The sequence below is a fragment of the Trachemys scripta genome, chromosome 4, assembly GCF_013100865.1.
Source record: "Trachemys scripta elegans isolate TJP31775 chromosome 4, CAS_Tse_1.0, whole genome shotgun sequence".
Lineage (NCBI taxonomy): Eukaryota > Metazoa > Chordata > Testudines > Emydidae > Trachemys > Trachemys scripta.
In genome coordinates, this window is record NC_048301.1 from 132,172,007 (window position 1) to 132,182,063 (window position 10,057).

Consider the following 10,057-nt stretch of genomic DNA (forward strand, 5'->3'; position numbering starts at 1 on the left):
AGGCGGCCCCTCCCGGGTGTCTCGCCTTATATAGCGTGTCTGCGGTAACATGATCTCACGGCTCTAGGGGAATTCCTAGCCCAAGTATTCAAGCTCCCAGCTCCATCGGATTTGCATAATAGATGCCACTGGCCCCATGCCAGCGCTTTCTTGCCGGGAAATCAGGGCTGGCCAGTTTAATGATTGTCAAAGCCCTCGCCTGGCCTGTGCCAGCGTCTCACCCCTCTCACCATGTTTTTCTCTCTTTCTAATCTTACGTGTTTGTTTGCTCACAAAAGCAGGTTAATCGGCTGCCTCCTCCCTGCCAGGAATAGCAGCCATGTAAGGGGCTGGCGTGCCAGCCGGGCCTCTCCCTGCCAGGAGCCCAGCACGGGGAGAAGGGGGCAGCTGGCCAGACAAACCTGTACTCTGGCCCCCACCAATATGCGGCTTCCATTGGCTGAGCTAAGAACCTCCGCAACAGCTCCGGATCCCCCAAAAGTCTAGAGTTCGGGTTCAGCCCGGCCCTCGTAAGTGACCCTTCTAAAATGGGCACTGCACCGTCTGGAGTGGAACCAGGCCAGGCCATTAGAGGAGGGGCCCGTTCACCGCTTGGCCAGCCTGATGCAGCGACAGCGCCTCCAGAGCCAGGGCAGTGCCACTGGGCGAGACAGGCCCTAAGCCTCCCCCAGCCAGGCCCGGAGCTGGCTGGGTCCTGGGGGGCAGTTGGTTTGACCAGAGAATGGTGTACATCGGGCGATGGGAAGAGAGGATTTTCCTTATTCTGCTGTTGCCAATGTATGCATGGATTTATTTCTGACCAGCTCCAGCTGGGGTGGGGTCCCTCCTGCCCATTCCCGCCCCTCCACTTCCCAGGTGCTGGAGAGGGCTGTTTGTCCCAGCCCTGCCAAAGTCCGTGGCATCTCGCTCACACTCACACACGACCGGGCTGGAGTGGGCATGCGGGGGATTCTTTACTGAGGCTGCGGGTCACAGACGGATCCTGTGGTTCTCTCCAGCTCTCCAGCTCCCCGTCTGCACTGCTTGGTGTCACCACACTCAGGCTGAATCCTGGCCTGGAAGGGACGGCTGAGTGTGCGACAACACATACGTATACGCCCAGATGCGGCACAATGTGTGCACACACACACATGCACGTACACACACATGCACACACACGCACACATGCATCACAGCACTCTCACACCGAGCGCTGCACCATTTGTAACCCTGAAAAGTCAATGTTTCCAGGTGGCCCGAGTTTAGTCCCCGCTGTGGCTGTGAACAGCCCACTTAACCGGCCGCTCCTGTCACAGGCGTTTCACACCTCCGCCCAGTGACATCACACCTGGTTACCCCACTTCTGGGAAAGTTGCCATGGCCTCGGTGTTACCTGGGCCTGTGACGCCATCCAAGAGGCAGCAGGTCAAACTGGCTAATGACCTAGCCTCATTTCATTGTTTTTCAGGACAGTCATTAGCGCGTTGTGTGCGATGGGGATGCCGCCCGGCCTTTTGCTTTCTGGGCACTACACTTTAACTCACGAAGGCTCCCGCTGTGCACCCCCCACCCCCACGCCTCTCCTGGAGGCTCAGCTGCAGGCTTCGTGCCGTTTGCCTGCATCTGAAAGCGAGACAGTTTTGGCTGAAGAGGCTGACGGCACAATTAGGGTGAGACATTTTCCCTCTTCCATGGCATTTCAACTGCCCCAGCCCCTGTGTCATAGACTCATAGAATATCAGGGTTGGAAGGGACCTCAGGAGGGCATCTAGTCCAACCCCCTGCTCAAAGCAGGACCCTCAGTATCCCTCTCTTCCAACTGAGGTTCAGCTAACCCAGTAACTAGCTTCTAGACCACCCTTCCTACCCTTTCACCCAAGAGTCCAAAACCAGCTTATAACTCCCCCCCCCCACCGAGATCACTCCCCTCTGCCACTGAAATGCAGCCCCCTTGGGGTGGAACAGCAGCCCCAGGCAGCATGGGGCGGGGAGTTGAAATCGCAGGACTTTCTCACGGCCCTGCTCTCTGGATGCGACCCAGTGGGAAACATGCCCCATTGTATAATCCCTGCACTCCCCGGCCCCAAATCCAACTTGTCCCACAGGTCCGAGCTGGAGAAGCCGCTTTTGTCCCAGCATAGCCTGGAGCCTGCCCAGGAACTGAGCAGCCGCAGAGCTGGGCTGAGCTCCAAAGTTCCCCTGGGGTTGACTCAGGGAGCAGCAGTGGCCAGATGTGCTGATACTGCCCATGCTGTTATCTCTGTCCCACTCACACCTATACACCTGCAGGACAACAGGTGCATCTGACACACAAGCCCTGGGCCTCATTGCCCTCTGGTGGGCATGTCTGGCATAGCGTCCTTTTGGGGGCACCCTCAGCAGCCACCTGGACTTAAAGAGAGTGATTTGTACAGTGTGGAAAATGTGCCCCCGGATGAGGCAGCCGAGCACCCCAAGAGGCATTGCCGCTGCAAAGGGCTGTTTGTGCAGGCAGGGGCCGGTTTGCAGAGGCTGCTGACTGTGTGTTCGAGCTGGAGGGTACCGATGCCTGTCAGCGGGTTTCGAAATGTGTTTCCAGTCTGCTATGGAACAACAACGAAAGCTTTCCGAGGAACTGCGTCAGGGGAGAGGGGTACGCGGCCAGAGCCGAGTGGTGAGGGCGCTGCTGGGGTAGCCCTGCTCTGGACCTTGCTCTGGAGTTCTAGCTCCAATTGGCCTGTGTGTAATTGAACTTTTAGCCACAGGACTAAGCCCCTCCCTGCACAGTCCCTAGGATCCCTGTTCCCATACCTTTCCCCTGCTCGTGGCTGTTTGCTACAGAAGACCGTTAGGAGGCGCTGGGCCCACGTTTTCAAGCTTTTCCTTGTAACCACGAGGGCTAGAAATGGGACTTTCATTTGAAAAATGCAAGCTGAGTATCTCATGAAATCACAGGACTCCAGGAGCTGGACCTTGAAGGACCCCCGTCCCCTAAATAGCACAAGGCTCATGATACAAAGAAAGGCTGGACTGCTCTCACGCTCCCCAAACTTGGGGGGTGATAGCTGAGCCCTCCCGGGCAATGTTCCCCAACTCTGCAGCGCAGTGCTGCCTGCAGTCTGTCAGAGCGAGGTCACTGCAGTGTAAGATATGCATGCTGACTCACAACTTTTAGCATAGCTGGGGTTTCTTGGTGGAGGGTGGGGGAAGGGGAGGAGCGGGTGAGATGTGGGGTGGAGAGACAGGGAGGGTGCCCAGGATGAGCTGATCGATTGGCAGGTTTACTTGGAACATTTCGTGTTCTCACCTAGCCAGGCTGAGCTTGGTGCCGACAGGATGGATCCAGCCAGGAGGCTGCTGAGAGCAGCACTGTGCCTGAGACCTGACCATGTGTGTATGTGTGTGTGTGTGAGAGAGAGAGACCCGGTGGGGGTGTGTATGTGTGTGTGTAACCTGGAGGGGTGTATGTGTGACCCAGCAGCACAGTTGTGTGTGTTTGTGTGTGTGTGTGTGTGTGATGCAGGAAGGCGGTTGTATATGTGTTTGACCTGATAGGGCAGATGTGTGCGACCCAGTGGGGCTTGTGTGTGTATGTGTGCACGCACGAGAGAGAGAGAGAGATGTCATGGCCTCCAGCACTTTGTCCTCGAGAACATCCCGCAGTGGCCTGTGCGAGGCTGGTGCTAATTGTTCCCTGGGGCGGCCGGTGAGGGCAGTGGCGTCCCAGCACTGTGCATGCTGCCGGGAAGCCTTGTCCCTGAGCAATGGGCTGTCGCTGCGCCGTGCTGCAAGCCGCCCATCACTCCCAGTGCCCGATTGTGGTGAGGGAGTATCCTGGCCCCTCTCTCCTGGGAGTTCTCTGGGAGAGCAGCTCTCCCGGGCATCCCACCTCCTGCCAGCCAATGGTGCTGTCGGCTCTCGCTCTGGCCGGACCATCTTTCCCGTGTGCCACTCTCGCAGGGCAATACTGGAGCCTGTGCGTGGACCTAGCAGCTGCTCAAAGCAGGACCTGCCAGGCTTTCTAAGGCATGGGTTGGCTCTGCCATCGAGGCTGGCACTCAGGAGGCCTGTGTGACCCCGGCGTGTCCCTCAGTTCACTCAATCCCTTCGCTAAAGTCTTTCCCAAATCCCGCTGAGCTCACCTCCCCCATAACAGCTTGTGGCAGTGAGTTCCACAGGCTGGTAATCAACCCAGATTGGGAGAGAGGAGCCAGATGGTCCGTGAGCTGGAAGTCACAGCACTGCGCAGACATTGCCCGTGGTGGGCACTGGGCTCCTGGGCGTGGGGACAGATTCAGCAGAAAGCACCCTCTCTGCCCCCAGCCTTTGGTGTGGCTGAGAGACCAGGCATGCTGAGCAGAGCCTAGGGTGACCAGATGTCCTGATTTTATAGGGACAGTCCCGATTTTTGGGTCTTTTTCTTATATAAGCTCCTATTGCCCCCCTACCCCTTGTCCTGATTTTTCATATTTGCTGTCTGGTCACCCTAGCAGAGCCACTCCAGGCTGGGCACACCAGAGTCTATGCCAGTATCGATGTGGAGGCACGGGAGATGGGAGCATAGGCTACAGAATGTCGTGAGACCAGTCAGCTCAGGATACCGTGGGTGTGTGGGCATCACACCCAGCTCACCATCTGTCTAATGGCTGGTCCCAGTGACTAGGACAGCCAGCTGCTCACTCAGGCACACCCTGGCAAGCTTCTCTCTAGCTTGTGAGGAGAGGCCTGTGTTTCTGGTCCTGAAGGGCCAGGGTTCGAGTCCTGCTAGGGCCTATCTTTGTGCAGAGGTGGTTTGTTACAGATGCTGACTCTAGCTAGTTGGCTGCTGCTAACTTGCTCCAGGCAGGATGGGCCTGAGTGCATGGGCCTAGGGAGCATCCCCTGCTGGGCCACTGAATTCAGCACAGACCTGCCAGCTAGGGGACACCTACTGTGCTGCTCGTGGGCCCAACTGCACCCAGGGCTGAGTGGGAATTTCCATGCTGGGGAGATCAGCCACACCCCCTCGGCAGAGCCACTGGCTCCCTGGAATGCAGGAGAACCAGCCCCATGCATGCGCCTGCTCACTGCTCCTCCCCAACCAGCCAAGTCGCACGCCCGCGTGGGGAACTGCCCTTGCCCTCCCAAACAACGTCCTGCTGGGAAGAGGGCAGGCTACTGAGGAAATGCACCCAGAATCCGACACCCCAACACATGCGGCCTCTGGTCAGCGGTTCTCAACCCGCAGCCTGCGAGCTGCATGCGGCCCAATTAGCACACAGCTGTGGCCCCAGGAGTGTGCTAAAGGCTGCTGGGCCATGTGGCGGCGGGGGGCTGGGGTCGGGGGCTACCACCCAGCCCCACGCGACTGGGTCCAGGGTCCCTGCCGCCTGGCCCCCCCCACCCAGGGCTCTGCTCCTGGCCCCACTCTGTGGAGGGGTCTCTGGGCGGGAGGCGCTGGGCATAGGGGTCTGTGGGGAGGTTCGGGGGAGGGGGGAGAGGGGAGCGCTGTGGTTCTCAACCTGCAGCCCAGGTATCACATTGTAGGCCACAGCCCACAATGATAAATAGGTTGAGAACCACTGTGTGACTCACCATCCGCTGGGACGAGCCCAGACCAGAGCATAACTGCCTGAGCAGAGGTTTCAGTGGCCCAGGGTCAGGTGCTGCTGCTGGTCAGGGATTCAGCGCAATACAAGCTGCCCATGGCGGCCGCCCCTGCCCTTCACCCTTCCTGATGGTGCTACCTGAGGAAATGCCCTTCTCTGGGTTAATCTAGTGTAGCTCAGAGGGTGGCACCAGGCACCTCCCATCACTAAAGCCCCATCTTTCAGCGGCCCCCTTGGGATGGCATGTCTAGTACTTAGAGCAGGTGATGGGGTGCCAAGAGGCCTATTTTAGGCAACCTTGGGCAAGTCCTGTCCCTTCTCCGTGACTCAGTTTCCCCATCTGTATCACCTATCTTGCTGTGGCTTGGAAAGCTGCTTAACTCACTGCATGGCACGCGCGTTGAGATCCTTGATCGGCCTGCAGTTCCCATCCCCCATTCCCATGGCAGTGCACACCTGAAGGCATTTCCCAGGAGAGATTTCTGCCTCTGGAGCTGCTCAGCTGGGATTCAGGCTGTTGGCACTGGAAAGGGGCCAGCACAGCCCCCCAGGAGCTCTCCAGCCAACCTGAGCCCATCCCCAGCCCCGGGGCCAGGGATCCCGAGTCCCAGAGATCACAGAACAAAGGCTAGGTGCTGAAATAACCTTGACACTGAAACTGACAAGGGTGGATGCAGAGCCAGACTGCACACCCATCGCACACACGGCTCCCCACAGACATTCCCAGCGTGGAGGTCCAGCATTGGTGAACCAGGGGCAGCTACTTGGGGACAGGACCTGGGCACAGCCCTGCAAGGAGGCAAATCCTGCTGCTGCCCACAGCGCAGCAAAGCTGATGGGCCAGGCCGGACGGTGCCCAGGGATGGGGGGTTGGGCGCGCTGTGTACAGATGCTTCTCTGTCATTGTACCACGCAGGGTGGGGGCGTTCAGCGGGACAGGGCTCGGTGATTAGACGGATGAAGCTTCTCATGCCTGGATCCAAACAAATCTTTGCTCACAGCGAGTGCTGTGTCAGCCAGCATCTGCCACGTGGCCCTGTCCCTCACCCCACGCCTCTGCCAGGGTGTCAGGGACAGGCCTGGGGGCACGGGCCAGTGGAGACTCAAAGCAGGGGTCACTTGGCTGCCCCTCGCTAGCCCAATAGGTAGGCTGGTGCTGCTCGCAGCCCTTTCAGCACAGTACCCAGCAGAGCAGGGGCAGCATTTGATAGGGATACCAGTGCTGCCTGCCCTGAGCTTTTAAAGATGTCCCGGGGCCACCTCTGCTGACCCTTGCCTTTGCCGCACCCCTGCTATGGCAGAGGTGACTGGAGTAGCTTCTGGCTTTATTTTAGCAAAGCTTTTGATACGGTCTCCCACAGTATTCTTGCCAACAAGTTAAAGAAGTATGGATTGGATGAATGGACTATAAGGTGGATAGAAAGCTGGCTAGATCGTCGGGCTCAACGGGTAGTGATCAATGGCTCCAGGTCTAATTGGCAGCCGGTATCAAGCGGAGTGCCCCAAGGGTTGGTCCTGGGGCCGGTTTTGTTCAATATCTTCATTAATGATCCGGAGGATGGCGTGGACTGCACTCTCAGCAAGTTTGCAGATGACACTAAACTGGGAGGAGTGGTAGATAGGCTGGAGGGTAGGGATAGGATACAGAGGGACCTAGACAAATTAGAGGATTGGGCCAAAAGAAATCTGATGAGGTTCAGCAAGGACAAGTGCAGAGTCCTGCACTTAGGACAGAAGAATCCCATGCACCGCGACAGACTAGGGACAGAGTGGCTAAATGGCAGTTCTGCAGAAAAGGACCTAGGGGTCACAGTGGACGAGAAGCTGGATATGAGTCAACAGTGTGCCCTTGCTGCCAAGAGGGCTAACAGGATTTTGGGCTGCATTAGTAGGGGCATTGCCAGCAGATCGAGGGACGTGATCATTCCCCTCTATTTGGCATTGGTGAGGCCTCATCTGGAGTACTGTGTCCAGTTTTGGGTCCCACACTACAAGAAGAATGTGGAAATATTGGAAAGAGTCCAGCGGAGGACAACAAAAATGATGAGGGGTCTGGAGCACATGACTTATGAGGAGAGGCTGAGGGACCTGGGATTGTTTAGTCTGCAGAAGAGAAGAATGAGGGGGGATTTGATAGCTGCTTTCAACTACCTGAAAGGTGGTTCCAAAGAGGATGGATCTAGACTGTTCTCAGTGACACCAGATGACAGAACAAGGAGCAATAGTCTCAAGTTGCAGTGGGGGAGGTTTAGGTTGGATATTAAGAAAAACTTTTTCACTAGAAGGGTGGTGAAGCAGTGGAATGGGTTACCTAAGGAGGTGGTGGAATCTCAGAGCTCGCACAGGATCACACCAGGCAGAGCTTGGGACAGAGCCCAGAGACCTGATCTAAGGCAGCCAAACCTCAGCCACACCGCCTTTCAGGAGGAGCATGCCAACTATGTGCTTGTGCAACCCACACTAACACAGCATGGCTCTCTGGCACCCCGTAGTGGCTACAGTAAGTAGAGAGGTTTATGAATCTGCGACTACCTCCATACAGGGCTGTTTAGCTCAATCAAGTCCTTCCAGCTTGCTGGCTGGCGAGCTAGAGCCTAGCCTTGGGCAGAACTCAGCTGGGCTCCCCAGCCCAAAAGGGACAGGTTAGATGTTGCTCGTGGCAGTTCTGTCAGGTTTAATAGCATTGGACTATGCTGGGGACTAGGAAATCAATGCCAGGGCCCCCAGACACCTCCATTTCCCCTAATAAACCAGCCATCATAACTAACCACCAGCCCAACCACTCCAGCTCCCCCCAGCCCATGGCACCGAAGACACCAGAGTCAGGAGGGGGCAGAGGGGGATTTATGGTGGCTTCTTAGGGTTGCCCCGGCCAGTTTTTCTACTGCCTTGCTGGTCACTGGATGTAATGTGCTGGGCTTTTCGCTTCGTGCACTCGGCTGCACATGCAGTGATCTTAACTACTGGCTGTGCCCATCGCGGCTGGGAGCCCGTCACAGCCTGGCTGGCACCCGGGTCCCACTCCGCATACAGGCAGCTTGCCAGCTGCTGAAGCCATGTGGCTCCTCTCGGCACTAGGGACCGGCCGGGAAGCGGGACAGACCCATCAGCTGAGGGCAAGGCTCTCCAGCAGGGAGGATAGGGTAAGGAGCAAGGTGGGGAAGGGAGGGGCTCCTGGGAGGGGATGGTAGGGGGCTCCCTCAAGGGCTCAGGCTCCTGGAATGGTGGCAACGCTATTGCCCCATGGAACAGTTAGCAAAGCATGGGGCCCTGAGGGCCGACGCACCGTGCCAAGCCATGGCTCTCTGCCACCATCCTCTCCCTCCACGCAGGCCACAGGCTTGTGAGGAGGGAGAGACTAATAAAAGATCCAGTTGGGGGCTTAGCCCCACCCCAGGGAGAACCACTGACTGCATCTGAACCCACAGGGCTAGGCCCATGACTGAGCAGCAGTGGACACATCATGCCAGGCTGTGGGCGCCACCTGCTGGCCACAACAGAGCACAGCAATAACCTACACTGCTGTGTGCACCTGGGCACAGGCATGGCGAGCTGGCTGTGCCAGGCCCTGCCTGCACCAGGCTGGCTGGGGAGTGCTGGCAAGGCACGGAGCAGAGGGCACTGGGCAAGGGGAACAGAACTCCCAGCTCTGGTACGGCCAGGCCCAAATGCCCTGGGAGAGCAAAGATGCTGCACACCACAGCTGACCCTGCTCAGAGGCAGGCACTGGGCAGGTAGGCACGCCCTGCTGGTGTCTCAGTCCCAGAGCAGGCGCCCCAGCTGCAGGGAGCTCTCCTCCCGTCCCAAGCATCACCGTTGTGCAGGCTGGGCCCCTTCTGCCCCAGGCACCTGGTCAGCCTTCCCGGAGCCAGGCGGGGAGGGAGGTTGGAGCCGCTCCTGCGCACGCAGCCTGAGAGCCTTGGGGAAGAGGGGGGCAAACTCCTCCGGTGGCCTTGGAAAAGCTCAGTGAAGAGAAAACAGCTTGGTAGCCAGGTCAGTTTAATGAGCCAGGGCTGCTGAAGTCCCGTCTGTCCCTGCCTGATCTCTCCTCAGCTTTGCACCAGGCTCATGAAGTGGCCGTGATGCGGGGGAACATCCTGCTGTATGGGGACTCGCTCGTTTGCTTGGCTGAGCACTGGCAGCGACACCCAGGACATGGCCCATCACTGCTGCACAGCCCCACTCAACCAGCCACGAAACCGCAAGGCCAAGACGGAGCCTAGCTTCTCCGGGCACGCCAGGCAGCGCGCTGGGCCAGGGATCACAGTAAGAACAAGTCCCGCACCCCCTCGCTGAGTGTTTGGGGGGAAAGGTTTGCCTACTGGAGTGTGGCATTGCCAGAAATCAGTGATCCTTCCTTCTAGCTGTACTAATGGTAAACGGGCAGATGGTCTGAATCCCTATCCCCGCACAGCTGAGCCATGCGTCATGGTGGATGCTCAGCGCATCCCAGCGTTTCCCCTGCGGTGCTGGGCGCAGGCCTGAAACTGCCCTGACCAGAGCACACCAGC